Genomic DNA, 26,021 nt, shown 5'->3' on the forward strand with positions numbered 1-26,021 from the left:
GCAGATAAACACCAATGAGACAAAAACCACGAATAGGCCGGGCGCGGTGGCTCAAGCCTGTAATCCCAGCACTTTGGGAGGCCGAGGCGGGCGGATCACGAGGTCAGGAGATCGAGACCATCCTGGCTAACACGGTGAAACCCCGTCTCTACTAAAAATACAAAAAGAAATTAGCTGGGCGTGGTGGCGGGCGCCTGTAGTCCCAGCTACTCCGGAGGCTGAGGCAGGAGAATGGCGTGAACCCGGGAGGCGGAGCTTGCAGTGAGCTGAGATCGCGCCACTGCACTCCAGTCTGGGTGACAGAGCGAGACTCCGTCTCAAAAACAAACAAACAAACAAAAACAAAAAAAAACCACGAATAAGAAAAATGACAGAAAAGGAGAACCCTCCCAGAAGCCTCTTGCCAGTGAACGGCCACCATAGCAGGAGCGTGGAGGCCCTGGGTTTTGAACTGTGAGATGCGGAAGATGATGAAAACCTCGCTAATGGCCAGGCAAGCACAAGATTCCTGTGAAATCCAGGTCTAAGTGTTTTGACCACAGAAGTAATATTATATCATAGGTAAGAGCTGTGAGTTGCTGAACCCAAAGTGAGTTCAAATCCGAGCTCTGCCTCCTGCTACCTGTGTGACTCTGAGAAGTTCCAGCCTCGCTTTGTGCCTCAGTTTTCTCATCTGTTAAATGGGCATAATCACAGCTCCTGCCTCAGAGTTGTTATGAATTAATACATGTAAAGTACTGAAATCAGCCTGCTATACAGTAAGTGTTATGAACGTTATTTTCTTGGAAGGACAGTACTTATTTTCATGGTCTAAGCCTGAAAATCTAAAAAATGTGAGAGGAGGAAAGAATTTAGAGTCCCACGGCGAGGGGGAAAATAAACTTGAAGCAAGACAGGGTCATTGACAGTTTCCTGTGGTTCTACAGCTGCCTTGTACACTATGGTAGCTCCTAGCCAGCTGGTATTTAGATTTCGTGATTTAGAAATGAATTAAGGCCGGGCACGGTGGCTGACGCCTGTAATCCCAGCACTTTGGGAGGCCAAGTTGGGCAGATCACCTGAGGTCAGGAGTTCAAGATCAGCCTGGCCAACATGGTGAAATCCCGTCTCTACAAAAATACAAAAATTACCTGGGCATGATGGTGGGTTCCTGTAATCCCAGCTACTCAGGAGGCTGAGGCAGGAGAATTGCTTGAACTCGGGAGATGGAGGTTGCAATGAGACGAGATTATGCCATTGTACTCCAGCCTAGGGGACAGAGTGAGACTCTGACTCAAAATAAATAAATAAATAAATAAATAAATAAATTAAAAGAAAATGGAAAATTCAGCTCTTCATTCTCACCAGCCACATTTCAAGGGCTCAACAGCCCATGTGGGTGACTCGCAGCTCCCATGTTGGACAGTGCAGAATCGAGCAAGTCCGCCATCGTAGAATGTTTGATTGGACCGTGACCAAATAGTCTATTACAGCGGTCCCCAATCTTTTTAGCACCAGGGACTGGTTTCCATGGATTTGTGGGGGTAAGTTTCGGGATGATTCAAGTACATTACATTTACTGTGTGCTTTATTTCTGTTGTTGTTAACATCGTAATATATAATGAAATCATTATGTAAGTCACCATAATGTAGCATCAGTGGAAGTCCTGAACTTGTTTTCCTGCCACTAGATGGTCCCATCTGGGGTGATGGAGACAGTGACAGATCATCAGCCATTAGATTCTCATAAGGAGCGCTCAACCTAGTTCCCTCTCATGCACAGTTCACAATAGGGTTGGTGCTCCTATGAGAACCTAATGCCGCTGCTGATCTTACGGGAGACAGAGCTGAGGCAGTAACGCTAGCCATGGGGAATAACTGTAAATACAGATGAAGCTTCACTTGCTAGCCCGCTGCTCACCTCCTTCTATGCAGCCCAGTTCCTAACAGGCCACCGACCAATACTGGTCCGTGGTATGGGGGTTGCGGACCCCTGGTCTATTGGATAACACTGGCTTGCAGTGTACTGATCAGTCAAAGAAGCACTGAGATGATTTGGCCTCCATTAATAAGAATGATGGACTTTTAAAAATTTTTTTATTTTTTATTTTTTTGAGACAGAGTTTCGCTCTTGTTGCCCAGTCTGGAGTGCAGTGGCACCATCTCGGCTCACTGCAACCTCTGCCACCCGGGTTCAAGCGATTCTCGTGCCTCAGCCTCCCAAGTAGCTGGGATTACAGGTGCCTGCCCCCATGCCTGGCTAATTTTTGTATTTTTAGTAGAGTCTGGGTTTTGCCATTTTGGCCAGGCTGGTCTTGAATTCCTTACCTCAAGTGATCTGCCTGCCTCGGTCTCCTGAAGTGCTGGGATTATAGGTGTGAGCCACCGCGCCTGGTCAGATGGACTTTTTTTGAGCATTTAGTTCCAAGCGCCTTCCCTGCCTTTTCTCAGTTAATCCTCCCAGTGACTCTTTGAAGCAGGGACTATGACAATCTTCATTTCACAGATGGAGCAACTCAGGCACAGAGAGCAAGTCACTGGCCACGGTCGCCCAGCTGAGGAAGGATGGAGCCGGTTGAGATCCTGTTCTGGGGAATCTAAGTCTGCAGCCTGCATTCTGCGCTGCTGTATTCTCCCATGTTGCTGTCTGACAAGCACAGCATGGGCTCAGAGCACAGAGAGGAGGCACCAGGTAATAAGGATAGGTCTGTGGTGAAGGCTGGTACCTTGGGGAAGAAGAGGGAGGCCCCATTCTAAAGGGATGGCATTGGAAGGTCATAGTGATAAAGCAAAACCAATAGGTTTTGGGACTGGGAGTTAAACACACAGCTCTGGTTTCTGCCTTTTCACAGTGGTGACAGATGGGCACTGAGACCCTCTCAAGCTAATGTTGTCATCATTGCTCTTCATAGTCTGAAGGTGCACGAAATGGTCAACTTTCTTCCAAAGGGCTTTTATGCCTAAGTCTGTGGTTAGTATATAAACAGATTATTTACTCAAGTCCTGCTGGGTGCAGACACTGTGGCCAGCCCTGAGGCTACAGTCAAGACGAAGCCAGCCTCTGTCCTCATGGAGACCTGTCTATTGATAAGAAAAGAGAAAGCTCACTAAGCATTGACCCTGTACCCACTGCTTTTGATGCATCTCTCATTTAATCCTTCTATCAAATCTGTGAAATAAACAGATCACCATCATCCCTATTTCACATTTAGGGAAACATATGCTTAGAGAGGGTAAGTAACTTGATCAAGGTCACACAGCTTCGAACTCTCGTCCCACAGGCGCAGGAATGAGAGGCAGCTGCCAGGGAAGCCACGGTCTCCAGCAGCCCTTGTCTCTGGGCGGTGATCCAGAGAGAGAGAACACCATTGTCTCACCACTCGGTCTTCTTCTGAGTCATCTTGAAGGAGTACTTACGGAGCATCTCGGGGTTAAACATCATGTTGTGAATGACTCCGTGATCTTTGACCCTGTGACCTTGGGGATAAAGGAGGGGAGGTACGGATAAGCTCTTCGAATGGATGTTGCCGGGGTGTCAATGTTCTTTGAGGGCACAGGCTACATGTCACCAAAGAAAGAGCTCAGTGCCTTTTCTCATTGCTCAAGAGGTTGAAGGGGCAGGAAGAAAAGATGGTAAGTTATAAGCATGTTTCAGTTTTGGTAGCCCTTGAACCAATTTACATTTTGAAGAGGAAAGAGTCTTGCCTACCTTGTCAGTCCCTGGGTTTTCCTTCTGCCTATAGAATCCAGGCAATGGGCAAAGAGAAAAAGAAAACTAAAAAATCTGCCAGGTGCCGTGGCTCATGCTTGTAATCTTAGCACTTTGAAAGGCTGAGGCAGGTGGACTTCTTGAGCCCAGGAGTTCAAGACCAGCTTGGCCAACATAGTGAGACCCCATTTCTACAAAAAATACAAAAAGTTGCTGAGCGTGGTGGCATGCACCTGTAGTCCTAGTTACTTGGGAGGCTGAGGTGGGAGAACCACTTCAGCCCAGGAGATCGAGGCTGCAGTGAGCCATGACTGTGCCGCTATACTCCAGCCTGGGTGACAGAGTGATACCCTGTCTCAAAAAAAAAAAAAAAAAAAAAAAGAGAAAGAAAACTAAATTAGGGAATCGGGACAGAATAAGTTTTTATATATAATAAAGAACTGAGATACAACTGGGTTGACTGAGTATTTGAATTGCTTTTGACTGAAAATTTCCTATTGGAGTCTACCTTTTTTTTTTTTTTTTGGTTTAGTTTTGTCTTTTTGTTTTTTTTGAGACTGGGCCTTGCTCTGTTGCCTAGGCTGCTGGAGTGCAGTGGTGCAATCTCAGCTCACTGCAGCCTCTGCCTCCTGGGCTCAAGCAATTCTTCTGCCTCAGCCTACCCACTAGCTGGGACTACTGGGCATGTACCACCACGCCCACCTAAATTTTGTATTTTTAGTAGAGATGGGGTTTCACCATGTTGGCCAGGCCTGGACTTGAACTCCTGAGCTCAAGTGAGCCGTTTGCCTCAGCCTCCCAAAGTTGTGATTACAGGTGTGAGCCACTGCGCCTGGCTAGAGTCTACCTTTCTTTGAATTCACTGCAGTGCAAAGACTGGGACATGTGGAGCTCCGGGTGTATATGGGTTACATGGAGATGCTAGGGGCTGATTAAGGAAAGAAAGATATGAGAAGCCTGCAGAGCATGGATTCCTAGACTATGTGGGCCCTGGGAAAGGAGAAATGGACAGAAAGGGAACACTGGATGCTCTGGGAGAGAAGATTCATCCAAGTCATCAGGGGAGTTACTAATGCAAGGGAAGAAATGCAGAGACAGGGCCAAACACGCTTCTTCCACGTCCTTTCTGTCTGCTTAGTCACCTCTATGCTCATTTGTCTTCTTTCCTCTAAGTAGTGTCATGGGTTTTCTTCCCATTCCTAGTCACTCCTAGTCAACTAACTCTTTACCATCTTTTCATCAGACCTTGAAACCTCGTCTCCTTCATGGATTAGTGATCATGTTTTAATACTGCTAGAAACAAGAGTTGAAACCTGGCATGTTTGCCAGGCTGGTCTCAAACTCTGGACCTCAAGTGATCCTCCCGCCTCAGCCTCCCAAAGTGCTAAGATTACAGGCGTGAGCCACCACGCCCCACCCCTATTTTCTAATAAGGTCACCTTCTGGGATTCCTGGTGAATGTGAATTTTTGGAGGACAGTATTCAGTCTAGCAAAAGGCAGGGTATCCTCATTTTCTTCCCTGCCTCAGAAATGAGGAAGTTAACTTCCACCCCTCTGAGAGACAGAGGCTTCCTGAGCTTCCAACAATCAATTATCCAAATACTAGTCACAGAAGAGCACTAAGGGTTGTGCACAGCACGTGGCCAGCCCGTTCTCGGAGTCTGTCAAGTTTAAGGTGAACGCTGATCCTGAATGAGTTTTAAAACATATTTGGCATTTCCTCATCATTGGAGAATGTTCTCACATTGTGATGGCTGGGGCTTCCCTCTCAGGTGTCATCTGTGAAGTCAGACGTGAAACAGCCTGGGTGAGGTGGGCCAACTGGGAACTGGGTTGGGAGGGAAGCTGGGGAATGATCTCCAAGGTCTCAGATCCCAAACTGGCCTTAGTCTGATCCACCCAGAGGGACCTGGTAAAAATGCACATTTCAGGGCCCACCCCAGACCTAATGAATCAGAATTACCTGGGCAGGAGCCTGGGGAGCTGTGTTTTTAAAAGAAGCCCAGCAGAATCTCATGGTCAGACAGGGCTAGGAAACTAAGCTCGGTCTAGGGCAGTAGTTCTCAAACTCATCTGTGCTTCAAAAAATACAGATGCTGATGGCCAGGTACGGCGGCTCATGCCTGTAATCCCAGCACTTTGGAAGGCTGAGGCGGGGGGATCGCTTGATCCCGGGAGTTTGAGACCAGCCTGGAGAACATAGGGAGATACTGTCTCTATAAAAAATTTAAACCCTGGGTGCAGTGGCTCATGTCTGTAATCCCAGCACTTTGGGAGGCTGAGGCTGGCGGATTGCCTGAGCTCAGGAATTCGAGACCAGCCTGGGCAACACGGTGAAACCCCGTCTCTACTAAAACACAAAAAATTAGCTGGGTATGGCAGCATGCGCCTGTAATCCCAGTTACTCAGGAGGCTGAGGCAGGAGAATGGCGTGAATCTGGGAGGCGGAGCTTGCAGTGAGCCGAGGTAGCACCACTGTACTCCAGGCCGGGCGACAGGGCGAGACTCTGTCTCAAAAAAAAAAAAAAAAAAAATGCAATCATTAGCCCGGCATTGTGGTGCCCGCCTGTGATCCCAGCTACCCTGGAGGTTGAAGTGGGAGGGCTGCTTGAGCCCAGGAGTTGGAGGCTATAGTGAGCTATGATTGTATCACTGCACTCTAGCCTGGGTAACAGAGCGAGGCTCTGTCTCAAAAACAAAACAAAACAAAAACACAAAAAACAGGTGCTCTGTCCCGTTCCAGAAGTTGAAGTTTAATTGTTTTGGGGTGTGGTCTGGTGTTGGAACACTTAAAAAGTCCCAGGTGACCCCAAAGTGTAGATGAGTTTGGAAACCACACATCTAAGGCATACTTGAATGGGGGAGCAGTGAGGTGGCCTGGGCTAGCCGGCCAGAACCCAGGGGTGGGGCAGTCGGAACCAGCACTGCAGAGGCCATTAAGGCTGGGAAGCATAGTGTCTGGGGCCCATAACAATGCTTGGACATGAATGCTTTAGACCTAAGACAGTGGGCTCCTAAATATGAAAACTGCAAGGCTGAAATGAATGCATGTTTAATGCTTTGCAACATTGTCAAGTGGTCAGCTGCAACTCCGTTCTGAGGGCATGGTGCCTGAGATATGCCTGTAATGGGGGTTGATTTCAATGAATTTAATATGGTGTGGAGTGGGGCCTTCAAAGGTAAAAATGTCAGTTCTAAGTTGGTTGCAGGGGTCTGGGCAAAGGCCTTAAAACCCCACGGTGAGCAGATGGCCAATCCTGAACACCCCAATTTTAAAACAGGACCTTTTTTTCCAAGAGGCTCTTTGAAAATAGCTCCTATTTTGAGGGGAGGAACCCTGGCAGGAGAGAGCCAGAGTTAAGCCCAGCTGAGAGGGGCTTGGCAGGCAGGGGTCTGCCTGGGCCTCACTGAAGCTTGCTACTCAGGGTGAGCTTCTAAAACCAATGCAGATTTGCTGGTCCACTGAGCCTCCCAGATGAGAACCTGCATTTCAACAAGGTCCTCAGTGCAGCAAAGTTGGAGATATGAGGGCTGGAACAACCAGGGACCCAAAACTAAGGAAACTAAGGAAAACTAAGGAAAATAGGCTGGGTGTGGTGGCTCATGCCTGTAATCCTTGTATTTTGGGAGGCCAAGGCAGGCGGATCACTTGAGGTCAGGAGTTCAAGACCAGCCTGGACTAACATGGTGAAACACCTTCTCTACAAGGCATACAAAAATTAGCTGGGTGCAGCGGCTGGTACCTGTAGTCCCAGCTACTCAGGGGGCTGAGGCAGGAGAATTGCTTGAACCTGGGAGGTGGAAGTTGCAGTGAGCCGAGATAGCACCGCTGCACTCCAGTCTGGTGACAGAGTATGACTCCATCTCAAAAAGAACAATAAATAAATAAATAAAAAATAAAAATAAATACTGAACTAGAAGACCCGAGACCTGAAGATTCTCTCAAAACTAAGGAAAATAATCTAGATCACAAATATATTCTCTTTCTCCTTCTCCCCACTGCCCCCCTCCACCAGTCATCTTTATAGACTCAAATAGAGTTGATGTTCTACAATTAATTCTAGTCACTTATATTTATATTTATTTATTTTAGAGATGGGGTCTCACTGTGTTGCTCAGGCTGGTCTCAAACTCCTGGGCTCAAATGATCCACGTACCTCGGTCTCCCAAAGTGCTGGGATTGCAGGCATCAGTCACTGCGCCTGGCCGTTACTTTTATTTTTGATGTTCAAATTATCCCTTACATGGCCAGTGGGAGCTAATGCCTATGAGACCATAGATTCTTTTTATGCACTCAATACGTTTTCGTTTTTACCTTAAATTATTGTTATGGAAAAGATTTCGTTTCTTCCACTTGTTTCTATTTGATAATGAACCCCTCTGTGCCTATCACCAGCCTCAGTCGCCATCATCTCATTACCAAGCTGGGTTAATTTGAAGCAAATATCTTCTAATATTTAGCCAGTGTTCAAATTTCCCTAACCATCCTAAATGAGCGTTTAGAATAGTTGTTTCATTGGAAAAAAGGTCAAAACAAGTACATTTTACATTTTTAGGCCAGTCTTGAAAGTAAGTGTGAAACCATATGTGGGGTAGGAGGTGGGACTAGCCTCTCAAGGCAGGGCCTGGTATCAGGCCCAATTGAGGACCAGCTAAGACAGATTCCACAATGAATAATACCGCGAGGTGGGAACGTTAAGGGCCATTGTGAAGGTCGGCTCCCACAGTCATCTGATCACTAGTTATCAACCCTGACTGCAGCTGAGAGATATTTGTTTTTGCTTTTTTTTTTTTTGAGACGGAGTCTCGCTGTGTCGCCCAGGCTGGAGTGCAGTGGCCGGATCTCAGCTCACTGCAAGCTCCACCTCCCGGGTTCACGCCATTCTCCTGCCTCAGCCTCCCGAGTAGCTGGGACTACAGGCGCCCGCCACCTCGCCCGGTTAGTTTTTTTGTATTTTTTAGTAGAGACGGGGTTTCACCGGGTTAGCCAGGATGGTCTTGATCTCATGACTTCGTGATCCGCCTGTCTCGGCCTCCCAAAGTGCTGGGATTACAGGCTTGAGCCACCGCGCCCGGCTGCTATTTTTTTTTTTTTTTTCAGTGACAGGGTCTTGCTATGTTGCCCAGGCTGGACTCAAATTCCTGGACTCAAGTGATTCTTCTGCCTCAGCCTCCCGAGTAGCTGAGACTACAAGTATGTGCCACTGTGCCCAGCGAGATTTTAAAAAATACGTATGCCCAGACACCACTCTAAACCAACTAAATCAGAATCAGATATAGTGAAGTCATTAATCATTTTGTTCCTGGGTCTTTATGACAGTTTTGCTCCTGGGAAACTCCTGGGATTGTGGAAGAGAGAGAGAAAGAAAAGGGGAAATAAGATTTTAAGAAGTTTTGCTGTGCATTTTGAAAATAATTTTTCTTTGGTGTTTGTCTTGAGGGATGGCGGTAAACATTTCAATTGCCTTTAAGTGTGCTTGGATGCTGGAATGATAGTTCTTTGAATGCAGCATCGAACTGGGATTGGGCCACATGACAGCCAGCGTGAGCCTTTATGCCACATTTATAAAACATAGATGTCACGAGCCCACTGTCAGGGACCTTACAATTTGGAGGGTTAGGTCAGGTCCACAAATCTCTTCTACCTCATGGTAAAGGAAGCCTGGATTGTAGCAGGAGATGGTGTGATAACATATTGCATGATCAATATTTGGATTCTTCTTAGCAATATTAAACTTTTCGACCCCCTCCACTGTGTCATGAATTTGCTTAATATAGCTTCTGCCTCAGCGTCTGTTTTTAGGCCTGGCATAAGCTGTTTGAAACCCAGGCATGTACCCCGCCCGTCATCTTTGGCCTAGTTAACACCTCCCCTCCCTGCGTGGTGGTTTGGAGAACCTGCTTGTTCCTCATCCCACTGATCCCAAACCCAGGACACCCCGCAACTGCTGACCATGATTAAACTTAATGGAGATTCAATGCCTTTCTTTTGATTCTCAGGGACCGACATTCATTCATTTCTTAAATACTTGCAGAGTCAGCCAGGCATGGTGGCTCACGCCTGTAATCCCAGCACTTTGGGTGGATCACGAGGTCAAGAGTTCGAGACCAGGTTGGCCAACATGGCGAAACCCCGACTCTACTAAAAATACAAAAATTAACTGGTGCGGCAGTGTGTGCCTGTAATCCCAGCTACTTAGGAGACTGAGGCAGGGGAATTGCTTGAACCTGGGAGGTGGAGGTTGCAGTGAGTCAAGACTATGGCATTGCACTCCAGCCTGGGCAGCAGAGCGAGACTCCATCTGAAAAAACAAACAAATAAAAAACCCAAAAACTTGCAGAGTGAATTTAGGAAACCATGAAGTCCAGAGTTTGATCTAATCCCTTCCTTTTTCTCTTTCTCAAATATTTTGAGCCAGGTACTATCCTAGATTGTGTTGTGATATTTACAATCTAGGAGAAGGCAGGAGAGAGAACTAAGAACAGAGAGCATGTTCTGAGATGTCTGCTGTGTTTGCAGGTACCTTCCCTCAATTTCCCTACTCACTGGCCATGCTGGAAAGCAGGTCTTGGTGCCATATTTGTACCATGGTACTCCCCCTCCCTACTCAACTGGACGGCCAGAAACCCAATTTCTCTCCCTCCGTTCCTCCCTCCCTCCCTCCCTCCCTCCCTCCCTCCCTCTCTCTCTCTCCGTCTCTTTCTTCCTCCCTCTCCTTCTATCAAGACATCCAGTAACTAACTGATCAGGTGGTGGTGGGCTCTGCTGGCTGCCATGATGGGCCACCAGCAAAAAAGGAAAATTGGTTGTGAGTGAGAGAAGCAGAGATAAGAAAGTCCACAGGGCCGATAAGAAAGACCATGGGCGGCCGGGCGCCGTGGCTCACGCCTGTAATCCCAACACGTTGGGAGGCCGAGGCGGGTGGATCACGAGGTCAGGGGATCGAGACTATCCTGGCTAACACAGTGAAACCCCATCTCTACTAAAAATACAAAAAATTAGCCGGGCGTAGTGGTGGGCACCTGTAGTCCCAGCTCCTCGGAGGCTGAGGCAGGAGAATGGCGTGAACCCGCGAGGTGGAGCTTGCAGTGAGCCGAGATCACGCCACTGCTCTCCAGCCTGGGTGACAGAGCGAGAGTCCGTCTCAAAAAAAAAAAACAAAAACAAAAACAAAAAAAAACCATGGGCTTCTGAGGGCCAGAAAGAGGAATTTTGGTTTCTGTAACTGCAGTTTTCATTCTCTCATGGCCTCTCATTTGTTTCCCATGCCCATGAGTTTGCCCGTTAGAGATAAGCTGTGCTCCTTTTCCTCGAGCTCATGCAAATGGGTTTCTGTTTCTTACAATCATTGTTCCCAGGTATGGATGATGACTGATGCTCTACTAAATGCTGAAAAAAAGCAGAGTAGAAGCAAGAAAAGAGGGCTTCCCTGAGGAGGTGACGTTAGAGCCCATTTGGAAGGCAGGAATAAATGTGCACCATGATTTTTTAGGATTAAAACCAAGTATCTCACTGCTTGGGCACATGTAGATAGAAGTGATTTAACAGTAAACTGTCCCAGTTGTACCCATTGTCAGTTACCTCACCACAAGGGTTATGTGACCCTGAGTTTGCTTAGTGCTTATTTATTTTAGGTTGTTGTTTATCCAAACCTCTCAAATGATACGCACTTGGAAACAAGAGATAGCATTGTTCATTGATGTTGTGGACAAACCACTGTTTTGTTACTCAAGACTGGGTAATTTATAAAGAAAAAGAGGTTACTGGGCTCACCGTTCCATGTGGCCAAAGAAGCCTCAAAATCATGGCAGAAGGCAAAAGGCATGTCTTACATGGTGGCAGACAAGAGTGACAAGAGCTATTTTGGTGCTTGTTTGCTGGTCATAGAATTTAATTCTATATATGTGTGTGTATATAAATATATATATATATATATATATATATATATATATATATATATATATATATATTTTTTTTTTTTTGATACGGAGTCTCGCTCTGTCACCCAGGCTGGAGTGCAGTGGCCAGATCTCAGCTCACTGCAAGCTCCGCCTCCCGGGTTTATGCCATTCTCCTACCTCAGCCTCCCGAGTAGCTGGGACTACAGGTGCCCACCACCATGCCTGGCTAGTTTTTTGTATTTTTTTTAGTAGAGACGGGGTTTCACCATGTTAGCCAGGATGGTGTTGATCTCCTGACCTCGTGATCTGCCCGTCTCGGCCTCCCAAAGTGCTGAGATTACAGGCTTGAGCCACCGCGCCCGGCCTACTTCTATATTTTGAACTAAGACGAGAGCCAGGCACACAAGACGGTGATAGGTCTGTCTTTTGTTTTCGATGGTGATGATGATGATGATGATGATGATGATGATGATGAAATGGGTGACATGATTCATGACTTGCTTTTTCTCATCATCTCAGATCTAGAGTTTTGGGTGGACTATTGGCCTGGGATAGATGCAGATCATTCCTTGTATCCCCTGATCTTAAAGTCAAGACTGAACCAGTCTCCAGACTCAAGCCTTCATGGGGCTTCAGATTCCATGAGGAATGGGCGTCCCTGCAATATCGTCATGGCTGTGAAAAGTTGCATTGGAGGTGGGCAAATTGGCGCTCTCCTGCCAATCCATCCTGCTTAGATTTCCCATTTAGCACCAATCTTATTTCCTTTTTTTTGACAGAGTCGCACTCTGTTGCCTAGGCTGAAGTGCAGTGGTGGGATCTTGGCTCGCTACAGTCTCCACCTCCTGGGTTTAAGTGATTCTTGTGCCTCAGCCTCCCAAGTAGCTGGGATTGCAGGTGCACACCATCAAGCTTGGCTAATTTTTTTTTTTTTTTTGTATTTTTAGTAGAGACAAAGTTTTGCCATGTTGGCCAGGCTGGTCTTGAACTCCTGACCTCAAGCGATCTACCTACGTCGGCCTCCCAAAGTGCTGGGATTACAGGTGTGAGTCACTGTACCCGGCCTCATTTTCTCTTATACTGCAAGTAATTGCCTGCAAATGTGTTTTCTCCATTAGTTTGCAAGCTTCCTGAGAGTAGGTCTCTGCCTCATTTATTCTGGAATCTCCCTGGCACAAAGCACAGGGCTTTATCCTCAGTAGGTATTCAACAAATGTTTACTTTAATTCAACAGCTCCCCTTACCACTGCCCCCACCTTATTTGCTGGTGGTTAAGTACAATCAGAACAAGTAGGTATCATAAGATTTATTCCAGAGTGAATTTGGGAAAAGATTACTTTAGTGATATGAAAAGAAACCATGCTACTTAGTCAGAATACTTCTGAGAGTCTCCCCTGTCCAAGCATTTGCTGAATTTCTATCTACTAATTTTCAGGTGGAACAGTATAATTGCAGAGAGTTCATTTGGACATAGATACACTTTCATGCATTCACGTCTTTAACAATTCTTTAACAATAATTTGTGGCCCTACTGTGTTCGTTCACTAACTCCTTTGAACTAACTTACCATAGGAGCTATATATTTTCCTTGTAATTTGGGAGGTCCAAGGCTTCATTAAGCTCACGTGCCCGAAACTAATGAAGAAAATAGCTCGTTAAGCAGCTAGTATAAAAGTAGCCACCAACTGAAGTCAATTACCCGCCTTAAATCAGCCCAGCACTCCCATCGTGAGCAGAGAAGCCCATTCTGAATCGCGGTCCAGACACGGAGGGGAAAAACAGCTCCCTCGGGGCATGAAAACTACGCTCGCCCCAAATCCTCCTCCCCAGAGTTCTACTCATTGCTTACCCACCGAACCCAGAACAAACCAGAAGTGCTTAAAACGAGGACAGGTAGCTCCGTGTACACATCGGAATTTAAAACTGTATCAATTCCTGCTACAGCAACAAGGCTTCTCCCCAGGACTAGCATTCCAAGAAGGCAGCCCTTTTCTAGACGGATAAAATAGAACCTGAAGGCACCCGTTTCCCTAAACTGCTCTTGCTCATGTGTAAGTACAAATGAAAAATGCTGACGCTGCTTCTGTTGGCATTGCTTTTTAATTACGGCCATCAATAAATCATTTTATCCTTGAACAAGACTTGAGAATGGCCTGAAGGCAGAGGCACGATTCCTTAGGAATCAGGCCAACAGAGAATGGGCTATCTCTCTTCCCACCTCTTCTCTTACTCTGCTGTCCAGAACAGAAACCTTCTCTGAATAGCTGGGAGCAGACGGCCACACTTCAGTTCCATCTGGGGGTTCTGTTAACACAGTTTTACCCCAGCCTGCCTTCATGGCCACTGCCACACAAGCTGCATCTGTTCTTTCTTCTGTGCCTTGTGTTACTTTGTTGTTTTTCCTATTTCTAGCGTAGTGAGCTGAATGGTGGCTTCGCACAAGAGATATTCAGATCCTTGTGCCTAGAATCTGTGGATGTGGCATTATTTGGAAAAAGGGTCTTTGCAGATGTAATTAAGGATCTTGGGATGAGATTATCCTGGAGTATTTTAAGTAGGCTGTAAATCTAAAGACAAGTGTCCTTATAAGAGGACACTCTTGTCTGGGCGCAGTGGCTCACGCCTGTAATCCCAGCACTTTGGGAGGCCGAGGCGGGTGGATCACCTGAAGTCAGGAGTTCGAGACCAGCCTGACCAACATGGAGAAACCCCATCTCTACTAAAAATACAAAATTAGCCAGGCATGGTGGCACATGCCTGCAATCCCAGCTACTCGGGAGGCTGAGGCAGAGAGTTGCTTGAACCCAGGAAGAGGTTGCAGTGAGCTGAGATCGTGCCATTGCACTCCAGCCTGGGCAGTGAGTGAAACTCTGTCTCAAAAAAAAAAAAAAAGGGCAGTCTTCCTCCAGGGGAGGAGACCCAGACAGAAGAGGAGGAGGCAAGGTGACCGCAGAGATTGGATCATGCGGCCACAAGTTGAGGAATTCTAGTAGCCTCTACAAGCTGGAAGAGGCAAGGAATGGATTCTCCCCTAGAACTCTGAAGGAGCATGGTCCTGCTGACATTTGATTGATTTTGGACTTCTGGCCTCCAGACATGTTTTTTTTTTTTTTTTTTTTTTTTTAAGATAGAGCCTTGCTCTGTTGCCTAGTCTGGAGCGCAGTGGCATGAACTCAGTTCACTGCAACTTCCACCTCCTGGGCTCAAGCCATTCTCTTGCCTCAGCCTCTCAAGTAGCTGGGACTACAGTTGCCTGCCACCATGCACGGCTAATTTTTGTATTTTTAGTAGAGACGAGGTTTAGCCGTATTGGCCAGGCTGGTCTTGAATTCCTGGCCTCAAGTGATCCACCCACCTTGGCCTCCCAAAGTGCTGAGATTATTTAGGTGTGAGCCACAGCACCCGGCCCAGACATTGTTTGAAGCCACCCACTTCATGGTTCTTTGCTGCAGGGGCTGTGGAATATGAATGCGCTCGTGCTGTTGGTTGGACTTTGCTGACCTTGTGTCTGTTATTCCCTGGCAGTTCTACAGGGCCTGGAGCTGGTACGAAAAACCTCCCTTCTTTCCCAAGTGATCCCCAGCTTCCCCGTTCACTGAAGGCCCTGCAATCAGGAACAGTCAGGACTTTGCATCCAGTTGCTGTGGGTGTTGGGCCGACCCTTCCTCTTGTGTGATCCATGGAGCCGCAGCACTGCGTCACCTGGGAGCTTTTGGAACTGAAGACTCTCCGGGCTCACCCGGGAGGACTTGCTGGGCCAGAATCTGCATTTTAACAAGATGCCCAGGTGATTTGCATACATGTTCAGATCTTAGAAGTGCTAGTAGGAGAGGCTTTAAGGTGGTAATTAGATCTTTTCTCCACCTGCAAGAATCTTAGTTTCTTCATGTTAAATCTTTCACTGTGGCAATGGCATGGGGGTTATAAAACAAAACAAAACCCTTACATCAAGAATGCACCCTGGTGTGTCATGGATGTGGGTGAAATGACATGTCTGGAATTTGCTTTAAAATATTCTAAAATAGCAAGAAGGAAAAGAAAAGTGGGAACTGGAATGAGACTGGCGAAATGTTGACAAGTTCTTGCAGTGGGATGATGGGTGCAGCGGGGTTCATGGAACAATTCTCTCCCTACTTTTTGTGCATGTGGGAAATTTCCATAATGAAAAGTTAGAGGTTGGGCACGGTGGCTCATGCCTGTAATCTCAGCATTTTGGGAGGCCGAGGTGTGTAGATTGCTTGAGCCTAGGAGTTCAAGACCATCCTGGACAACATGGCGAAACCCCGTTTCTACTAAAAAATGCAAAAATTAGCCAGGCACGGTGACAACAAGCCTGTAGTCATATTGAGGCATGAGGAGGTATGAGAATCACTTGAACCCAGGAGGCGGAGGTTGCAGTGAGCCGAGATTGCACCATTACACTCCAGCCTGGGCAACAGAGTGAGACTTGGTCTCAAAAAATTTTTTAATTTTCTTTTTTTTTTTTTTTGAGACAGAGTCTCGGTCTGTCGCCCAGGTTGGAGTGCAGTGGTGTGATCTTGGTCACTGCAAGCTCCGCCTCCTGAGTTCACCCCATTCTTCTGCCTCAGCCTCCAGAGTAGTTGGGACTATAGGCTCCCACCACCATGTCCAGCTAATGTTTTATATTTTTAGTAGAGACAGGGTTTCACCATGTTAGCCAGGATGGTCTTGATCTCCTGACCTCATGATCTGCCCATCTCAGCCTCTCAAAGTGCTGGGATTACAGGCATGAGCCAACGTGCCCGGCCTTAATTTTCTTTAATTTTTTTTCTCTTTTGAGACAGGATCTCATGCTGTAGCCCAGGCTGGAGCGCAGTGGTGCGATCCCAGCTCACTGCAGCCTGTACCTCCTGGGCTCAAGCGATCCTCCCACCTGAGCCTCCCGAGTAGCTGAGACCACAGGCATGTATCACTACGCCTGGGTAATTTTTTCACTTTTTGTAGAGGCAAGGTCTTGCTATGTCGCCCAGGTTGGTCTTGAACTCATGAGCTCAAGTAATCCTCCCATCTCCGCCTGGGAGCATTCCCAAAGTGCTGGGATCACAGGTGTGAGTTGCTGTACCCAGCCTCGATTGTTTTCCGTGACTCCGCTTTTTCTCCCCTCTTGGAAATGACTGGTCTTCGAGGGAATGTCTTTTTTGTCTCAATGTGTGGTTTCTTTGCTCAGTGCACCTGTGTTGGGGGCTTTGCTGCTCTCCAGGCCTTTTTTGGCAGCGTCGTCCCTGGAGGGCAGGATGGGAGCTGATGGCTTCTTAGCATCTTTTAACTCAGTTTCCAACAACATCTAGTTGGCATCTGTTGCTCTCGGCAGCAGGAACTCCATTTCCTTTCTCTCTCTCCACCTCTCTCACCTCTGTAAGACTCTGTCTTTGTCATGGGTGCAGCATCACATGTGTGGCCCTTAGGCTCTCTTACTTACCTGTGATCTGCGTATCATGTCTTTACTTCAGGGCTTCTCAACCAGGGGATGATTTTGCTCCCCAGAGAACATGTGGCCATGTCTGGAGACAATTTTGGTTGTTACAGCTGGAGGAGGTGGTGCTACTGGCATCTAGTTGGTAGAGGCCAGGGCTGCTGCTGAACATCCTACAATGCTCCGGACAACCCCCACTAAGACAAAATAATGATCCAGCCCCAAATGTCAATAGTGCTGAAAGTGAGACACCGTGATTCCATCTTAGAGATCATCCAAGCACATTTGGCCAAATTGTTTTTTCTCCATCCCATGAAGAAAAGGCAGACTCATGACTGAAGACAACATTGATGGGAATTTTGTTTACCTCTTCTTGGTGGACTTTGGGATACGATGACTTACCATTTCTGCAAGTTGTGCATTGCACACCTCCAGGGGGCGCCACCCACATATTTATGAAAATGCCACCCCAGGAATTGCACAGTACATAGTCTACATGGCTATAAGTAGTTGCTCTGGTTTTGGGGTTGCCCTGGGGTGCTCTGGAACTGGGAGAAGCTTTATTTCTGGCCATTAGAGGCCAGGAGCATGACATTGAGTGTCCTTTCAAGAAAGGAGAAATGTTGAACAGAGAGGACCTCATTTTTATAACTCTTGACCATCATGTAGTTACAGAGCATCCACTTTTCACCCCTGGGCCATATCCATTTGACGGAGGTAAAATCATCAAATTATAATACCATGGCTTACACTTTTGATAGCTTCTGCCCGGAACATGGCGGTAAGAGCTTCTCATTTTCAATTGATTCATTGAGGGAGAAACTATACACGGCTGCCCTAAGACTTTCTATTACACACCATTTGTTTGACGGGATTTCTTTAGTTTCTGTAGCATAACTTATTTTAACTGGTCCTCCGTCACTTTGCAATAAAAACCGAGATTGTGAAAATGTTCATTGTCATTACCAGTGATGGAGCATTAAGTACAGAGTTCTGGAGAGTAGACGGAATCGAGAGATTTAAAATAGCAGAATGAGCTGCTCACCCTCATCATTGCTTTTAATCTTGCTGAGAACTGAGGGGAATTTTGACAGGGTTCAGGGGGACTGTAGGGAGCAGGGCTGGGAGGTGGCTGTTTGCACGTGTGGTCAGCACATCCAGTGGGGGGTCCATGTACTGCAGGCAGCCCCGCAGATGGAGTTGGGATTGCCCTCCATCAGACTGCAAACCCCCGTTCTCAAGACATCGGGGCCCAGGCTGGTGCAGGAGATACACCGCAGTGTGTCAGCCTTTCTTCTGTCACTCCTCTCCAACGACAGTCCCCGATTATCCACCGAGGAGTCACTAGTCCCCCATGGCATGTGTGGGACCGGCCATTCCCCACCCTGATCTGGGGCTGGGGCATGTGGTCCCAGCCTGGATGTCAGTATCCTTTCACCACCCTGGCCACATGGATTGGGTCTGAGAAGCAGATGAGCCGAAGGAGAGATAATCTTGGGAGTTTCATGTTCACACTTAAAGTAAAACGGAAAGCGACGGGAGGGTGAGAGGCCATTCTGATGATATAGTTTGAGGACCTGGATGTAGCCACACCTGTAGCTGTCAACTATGCCATAGTACTGTTTTTTTTTTTTCTTCAAATTTAAATACTTTCTAGAGACAAGGTCTTGCTATGTTGCTTAGGCTGGTTTTGAAAAGTCCCTTTTTGGGGGATGCTTTCACTGCTTCGCTTCCTTTCTGTGACAGCTCAGGAAATCAGAAGACAAGGGAGATGAGTTTTTTTTTTTTTTTTTGACACAGGGTCTTGCTCTATTGCCCAGGCTGGAGTGCAGTGGTGCAATCACAGCTAGCCACAGCTTTGACCTTCTGGGCTCAAGCGACCCTCCTGCTTCAGCCTCCTGAGTAGCTGGGACTGTAGGCTGGTACCACCATACCCAGTTAATTATATATATATATGTATATATATATATATATATATATTTTTTTTTAGAAATGAGATCTCACTACGTCACCCAGGTTGGCCTCAAGCTCCTGGGCTCAAGAAGTCGCCCTGCCTTAGCTTCCCAAACTTACAGGTGTGAGCCCCCACATCCAGCCAAGGCTGTGTTCTTATGCACCTGGTATCCCCCCAGGCCCTGAGCAATGATCCTCCTGCCTCAACCTCCCAAAGTGCTGGGATAACAGGTGTGAGGCACCATGTGTGGTCCACATAGTATTCTTATGGGTTAAATTGAGTCCCTCTCAAAGAATGTTGAAATCCTAAATTCTAGTAGCTCAGAATGTGACCTTATATAGAAATAGAGTTATTGCAGGCCGGGCACGGTGACTCATGCCTATAATCCCAGCACTGTGGGAGGTCAGGGCGGGCGGATTACCTGAGGTCAGGAGCTGGATACCAGCTTGACCAACATAGAGAAACCCCGTCTCTACTAAAAATACAAAATTAGCTGGGTGGTGGTGCATACCTGGGAAGCTGAGGCAGGACAATTGCTTGAACCTGGGAGGCGGAGGTTGCAGTGAGTTGAGGTTGTGCCCTTGCACTCCAGCCTGGGCAACAAGAATGAAACTCTGTCTCAAAAAAAAAAAAAAAAAAAAAAAAAAAAAAAAAGAAATAGGGTTATTGCAGATGCTGTTGATTAGAATGAAGTCATCCTGGTGTAGGGAGGGCCCTAAGTGAATGACTGGTGTCCTTATAGAAGAGGAGAGGACACATTGAATCACAGAGACACAGAGAAGAAGGCCATGGATCGGACGGAAGATTGGACTGATGAGTCTGCAAACCAAGGAATGCCGAAGACTGCCAGGAGACCACGGGAAGCTAGGAAGAGGCAAGGCAGGACTCCCCTACAAGTGCAGGAGGGAGTGTGGCCCTGCTGGCACCTCCATTTCAGACTGCTGGCCACCAGAGCCACAAGACAGTCAATTTCTCTTGTTTCAAGTCACCCACCTTGTGGTACTTGGTTGTGACAGCCCTAGGGAATGAACATAAGTATTTTTAAATGAACTCTCCTCTTCTCTCCATCTTCTTCTAAATCATCATCAGTTTTGCCTAAGCAACAGCTAGGGTCTAATACAGATGTGATGACTTACTTCAAAGCCAGCCCCCATGTGCAGACTGGACCATCATTCTCGGGGCTTGCTGGAGATCTGAGCCGGGGCACCATGCTCTGTTGCCTTTAAACAAAGGCTGGTGCTCGCCCAGGCATGTGAGCTCCACCGAGGATCTATTTGTGGAAGGCAGAATTCTGAGATGACCCCCCTAGGTTCTTGCCCTGGATAAATGCCTTGTGTCATCTCCTCTCCCCTGGAGTGTGGGCAGGACCCCTGGCTTGCTTCTAATCTGTACCTATGAAAAAGTTGAGGGGATTTTGCAGACGTAACTAAGCCCCTAATTCGTTCGCTTCGAGGTAATCAAAAGGGAGATTATTCAGGGTGGGCCTGACACCTTCAGGTGAGATCTTCAGTGAGGGTCTGGAGGGGAGAGACTCCCTCCTGCTGTTTTTTTTTTTCCGGAGATGGAGTCTCACTCTGTCGCCCAGGCTGGAGTGCAGTGGCATGATCTTGGCTCATTGCAACCTCTGCTTCCTGGGTTCAGGTGATTCTCCTGTCTTAGCCTTCTGAGTAGCTGGGATTATAGGCGTGCACCACCATGCATGGCTGAGTTTTGTATTTTTAGTAGGGATGGGTTTCACCATGTTGGCCAGGCTGGTCGGGAACTCCTGACCTCAGGTGATTCACCTGCCTCAGCCCCGCAAAGTGCTGGGATTACAGGCGTGAGCCACCGCGCCCGGATGGTTTTGAAGCAGCCAGTCGCATGAGTTCCACAGTTGAAATAAATTCTGCCAACAACCATGTGAGGTTGGGAGAAGACCCCAAGCCTCATATGAGACCCTAATTCCAGCCGACACCTTGATCACAACCTTGTAAGAACCTGAGCAGAGGACACAGCTAAAGCTGCACCCCTAGACTCCTGACCCATGGGAAAGGAGAGGTAATAGATGGGTGTTTTAAGCTGCTAAATTTGTGTTGATTCGTTATGCAGCTTAGACAATGAATACATCATTCAATTTCTAAAAAATCATAAGTTAACCATGTGCTAATCACACCATTTGATTTTTTTTTCTTTTTCTTTTTTTTTTTTTTGAGACAGAGTCTCACTCTATCGCCTAGGCTGGAGTACAGTGGCGCAATCTCGCCTCACTATAACCTCTGCCTCCTGGGTTCAAGTGATTCCCTTGCCTCAGCCCCCCAAGTAGCTGGGAGTACAGGCATGCACCATCACGCCCAGCTAATTTTTGTGTTTTTGATAGAGACGGGGTTTCACCATGTTGGCCAGGCTGGTCTCGAACTCCTCACCTCAAGTGATCCACCTGCCTCGGCCTCCCAAAGTGCTGGGGTTACTGGCGTGAGCCACTGCGCCCGGCCCGACACACCATTCATTTTTAAGGAACTTCCAGGCGCTGTGGTCAAGCCCCTCTTGTGTGGCATGGAGGTGGGGAGAGATGGGTTGGGGGATGACTGGGTGGGGGCGTGGAGCCAGGTGGGAAGAAGAAGGGAGGGAGAAGCTTGATCCATATGCAGACTTGCACAGTCCTTCAGTCCTGGGGATGTTGGAGGAGAGGCAGGTCTTGCCTTGTATTTGAGAGTTACGATCCCAGGCAGAGGCCCTACTTCTACCTTCTTGCAGGTGGGGCTGGGGACAAATACTCAGAGGAAGAACAAACACCCTTTGTAAGCATGCGAAACGTTTCTGGAGTGGAGAGATGGTGAGGCAGGGTATTTGGAGACAACGACCAATGTTTTTAAAAATCCTCTCTCCCTGAGCCTTTTCCTCATTCAAATTGCTGGCACCTTTGGACTCCTTGCTTCCAGGAAAGAATGTCCTGGAGGAAAACGGAGACTCCCTGTGACCTGGAGCTTCACAAGCTTAGCCCCTTCCAGGAGCCATGGAGGAGCTGGGGCATGGGGAAAGTCTTGTGGGATACTAGGTGAGTAAGAACACAGTCTTGGCTGGGTGTGGGGGCTCACACTTGAAATCCTAACACTTTGGGAGGCCGAGGCAGAAGGATCACTTGAGCCCAGGGGTTTGAGACCAGCCTGAGCAACATAGTGAGATCCCATTTCTAAAAAAACAAATTAAAAATTAGTTGGGCATGGTGGTACACACTTGTAGTCTCAGCTATTCAGGAGGCTGAGGCAGGAGAATTGCTTGAGCCCAGAAGGTCAAGGCTGTGGTGAGCTGTGATCACACCACTGCACTCCAGCCTAGGCAATAGAGCAAGACCCTGTCTCCAAAACAACAACAAAACAACAACAAATGTCATCTCCCTTGTCTTCTGATTCCCTGAGCTGTCAGAGAAAGGATGCGAAGCAGTGAAAGCATCCTCCCAAAAGGGACTTTTTATCCTTCTCCCTGGACTGAACTACAGAGAAAAGGAAGCCATCCTCACAAAAAGATCTATGGGATCAGAGAGTAGAGGGGACTTGAGCCCCATGTCATGGGACAAGCTCTGGGAAGATGGCACCTTTCCCAAGACACATGAGTTCTATCGTTGGCCACCATTCCCACTGCCTGGACCAAAGTAGAAGCTCAAACAGTATTCCCTGAGTGAAAGAAGGAATACAGCATGAGCCCTCTCAAAGAACTCTCCAGGAAGACTTCTCTTCATCAGCAGCAGGGAAAGCTGATGAGGGTCATGTGATCCTGTCTCCCGGGTGAAGTCTGAGGTGTCTGCGCCGTGCACCTCCACAGGCACATAGTGCGTACAACCCGCTCGGTTTTGCAGAGATGCCATGTGCCCCGGGGAGAATCTGGGCAGTGAAGTCAGCTCTCTGTCTCAGGGAGTCTCTCCTAGAAGGGCTCTTGTGCCGGGGGGATTGGACTCTGCCGGCTTTGTTTCTTGCTTGGGACTACCACGTTTCTGGCACCCCCAGGACTCTGTCTAGGCAGCTCGAAGGGCTGTCTACATGGCTTCTTGGACCTGAACCCTAACTGGACCTGTGCATGGTACTGCAGCCCAGATGTGAAACAGGGATCACCCCGCCTCACCACCAATCCCCCTTGTTTTAAACTGCAGTTAACAAGTGGCTGGCTTGAGGGAACCCCCTTTATCATAGTTTTTGTCCAGCCTACCCCCTGGAATCTGATGAGGTCTTTGGGTGCTGGCAGCACCAATTTTTATCCATTATTTTTTCTATTATGGATAATTCCTTTCCACACTGGAGTCAGACAGAGGTCGGCTTGAGCCCAGCCACTGAAGACAAATGCCAGTGGTTTGCCGGGTCCCGGGTGCTGTCTGTTTCAGGAAAGCAACATATTCAAGATCTATATCTGTTGCCTGGAAGCTGGGAGCTGGGTGAAATTCATAGGGGTTTGTAATGATTACTTAATGAGAACCAAAGACACATGAAGGCTGAGGCTTGAGGAGGGCGGCTGGGGATGGCAGTGGCAGGGGTGGGCAACCCAGTTGCTGGAACCATCCAGGGCTGAGTTGGGATCCTGCCCTGCCTCTCCCCACCTGTGTGACTTCAGCCTCTGATTTCTCACCTGTCAGGAAGGAACCTGCCTGACTTGCTGTCAGTGTTTAGAGAATTGAAGGAGCTGATGACTGTGGAACCTGCTGCACATTTTCTGAAGCCAGGTACTGGGTTCAACATGGTGTATAGTTAAGGCACTGGTTCTCAGCTGAGGGTGAATTTGCCCCCCGGCAGGCACTTGGCAGGGTCTGGAGATATTTCTGGTTGTCACAATGGGAGAAGGGTGCCAATGGCATCCATCTAGTTGGCAGAGGGCAGGAAAGCTGGTAACATCCCACAGTGCTCAGAACAACGCCATGCAATACAGAATGATCCTGCCCTAAATGTCAATAGAGCTGAGGTTAAGAAGCCTTTTCCTTGGTTTGTGGGTGGAGGGCAGGGTGTCACTGCATCACCCAGGTTGGAGGGCAGTGGCGCAGTCATAACCCACTGCAGCCTTGACCTCCTGGGCTCAAGCGATTCTCCCACCTCAGCCTCCTGAGTGGCTGGAACCACGGGTGTGCACCACCACACCTGGCTAACTTTTTATTTTAATTTCTTGCAGAGATGGGGTCTTGCTATGTTGCCCAGGCTGGTCTTGAACTCCTGGGCTCAAGCAATCCTCCTGTCTTGGTCTCCCAAAGTGCTGAGATTATAGGCATGAGCCACCACATGTGGCCAAAAAGCTGTTTTAATGTTGAAGCCCAGTAAATGTTTCCCAGCTCAATAAATGGTATATCTGGTTATAAATAAGAGGTACACAGGAACATGCTGTTTCCACAGTGAGTGAATGAAGATTTTCTGTTACAACAGTTTGTTATTTGTAGGCAGTGAATAACTTTGTATGTACATCCCTTACCACCGAGCAAATATGTCAGCAGGACAAAGTCCTACAAGTGGATTTGCCAAATAAGAAAGTTAATGCATTAAAAAAATTTTTTTGAGACAGGATCTTGCACTGTCACCCAGGCTAGAGTGCAGTGGTGTGATCACAGCTCACTGCAGCCTCAACCTCCCAGGCTCAAACAGTTCTCTCACCTTAGCCTCCAGAGTAGCTGGGACTACAGATGTGCACCACTAAGCCCGGCTAATTTTTGTATTTTTTGTAGAGATGAGGTCTCGCGATATTGCCCAGGCTGGTCTCAAACTGCTGGGCTGAAGCGATCCTCTCCCCTTGGCTTCCCAAAGCGATGGGATTATGTGAGCCCCTGTGTCTAGTGTACTATCTGATTTTGCCAGATTACCCTTCACTGAAGTTGTACCCATTTCTTTCTTTTCTTTTCTTTTCTCTTTTCTTTTCTTTTCTTTCGCTCTTTCTTTCTTTCTCTTTCTCTTTTTCTTTCTTTCTCCTTCCTTCTTTCCTTCCTCCCTCCCTCTTTCCTCTCCTCTCCTCTCCCCTCCTCTTCCCTCCCCTCCCCTCCCCTCCCCTCCTCTCCTCCAGATGGAGTTCGCTCTTGTCACCCAGGCCGGAGTGCAATGGCATGATACCGGCTCACTGCAACCTCTCCCGGGTTCAAGCGATTCTCCTGCCTCAGCCTCCCAAGTAGCTGGGATTGTAGGCACCCGCCACCACACCCAGCTAAGTTTGTATTTTTAGTAGAGATGGGATTTCACCATCTTGGCCAGGCTGGTCATGAACTCCTGACCCTCAGGTGATCTGCCTGCCTCGGCTTCCCAAAGTGCTGGGATTACGGGCGTGAGCCCCCATGCCTGGCCTGAAGCCATACCCATTTCTGTCCCCCTGGCAGTGAATGTAGAAGAGCAGTGGGGTGATTCTGTAATTTTAAACATTTGCTCTCACTCTTTCTATCTTCTCATCACAATCTGGGAATAAATAAAAGGTAGGCATACTTTAAGATAGTTTGTGCCCATCATATTCTCGGCACCTAGGGATCCATCCAGGATCTGCCCACAGGAGATCTTTTAAGTGTCATGAAGTTAACGCCACTGGCAAGTGGCTTCCCTTTCTCCAGAAAAGGGATATTTGGCTCCTGCTTCCTGGCACTAAGAGCTCCCACATGACTTGCCTCTCAGAGTTTGCATGTAGAAAAATCTACCTCGGCAAATCTTCTTGTGAGTGGTTGCTCAGCTTTGTTTTTTCAGTTTCTATTCTGTTTTTTTTTTATTTTTTAAATTTTTTTGAGATAGAGTCTCACTCTGCCGCCCAGGCTGGAGTACAGTGGCATAATCTCGGCTCACTGCAACCTCCGCCTCCTGGGTTCAAGCGATTCTCATGCCTCAGCCTCCTGAGAAGCTGGGACTACAGGCGTGTGCCACCACACTCTGCTAATTTTTGTATTTTTTTTTTTTAGTAGAGATGGAATTTCACCACGTTGGCCAGGCTGGTCTCGAACTCCTGACCTCAGGCGATCGGCTCGCCTTAGCTTCCCAGAGTGCTGAGACTGCATGTGTGAGCCAGTCTATTTTTTAAGTTTCTGATTCGAGGACCCCTTTGAGAGTCTGATGAAAGTGATAAACCC

General features: G+C 47.7%; 1 long non-coding RNA gene across 2 annotated transcripts; it reads left to right on the plus strand.

Moving 5' to 3' along the window:
• Positions 1 to 26,021, plus strand: LOC135968741 (uncharacterized). Of its 2 annotated transcripts, XR_010583695.1 has the most exons (6): positions 1 to 1,523; positions 2,486 to 2,671; positions 3,261 to 3,477; positions 15,117 to 15,378; positions 21,898 to 22,013; positions 23,580 to 26,021. It is a non-coding gene; the product is annotated as an uncharacterized lncRNA (long non-coding RNA). The 2 variants fall into 2 exon arrangements; XR_012429727.1 differs by lacking the exons at positions 21,898 to 22,013; positions 23,580 to 26,021 and adding an exon at positions 17,063 to 17,959.

This window comes from Macaca fascicularis, chromosome 20 (assembly GCF_037993035.2).
Source record: "Macaca fascicularis isolate 582-1 chromosome 20, T2T-MFA8v1.1".
Taxonomy (NCBI): domain Eukaryota; kingdom Metazoa; phylum Chordata; class Mammalia; order Primates; family Cercopithecidae; genus Macaca; species Macaca fascicularis.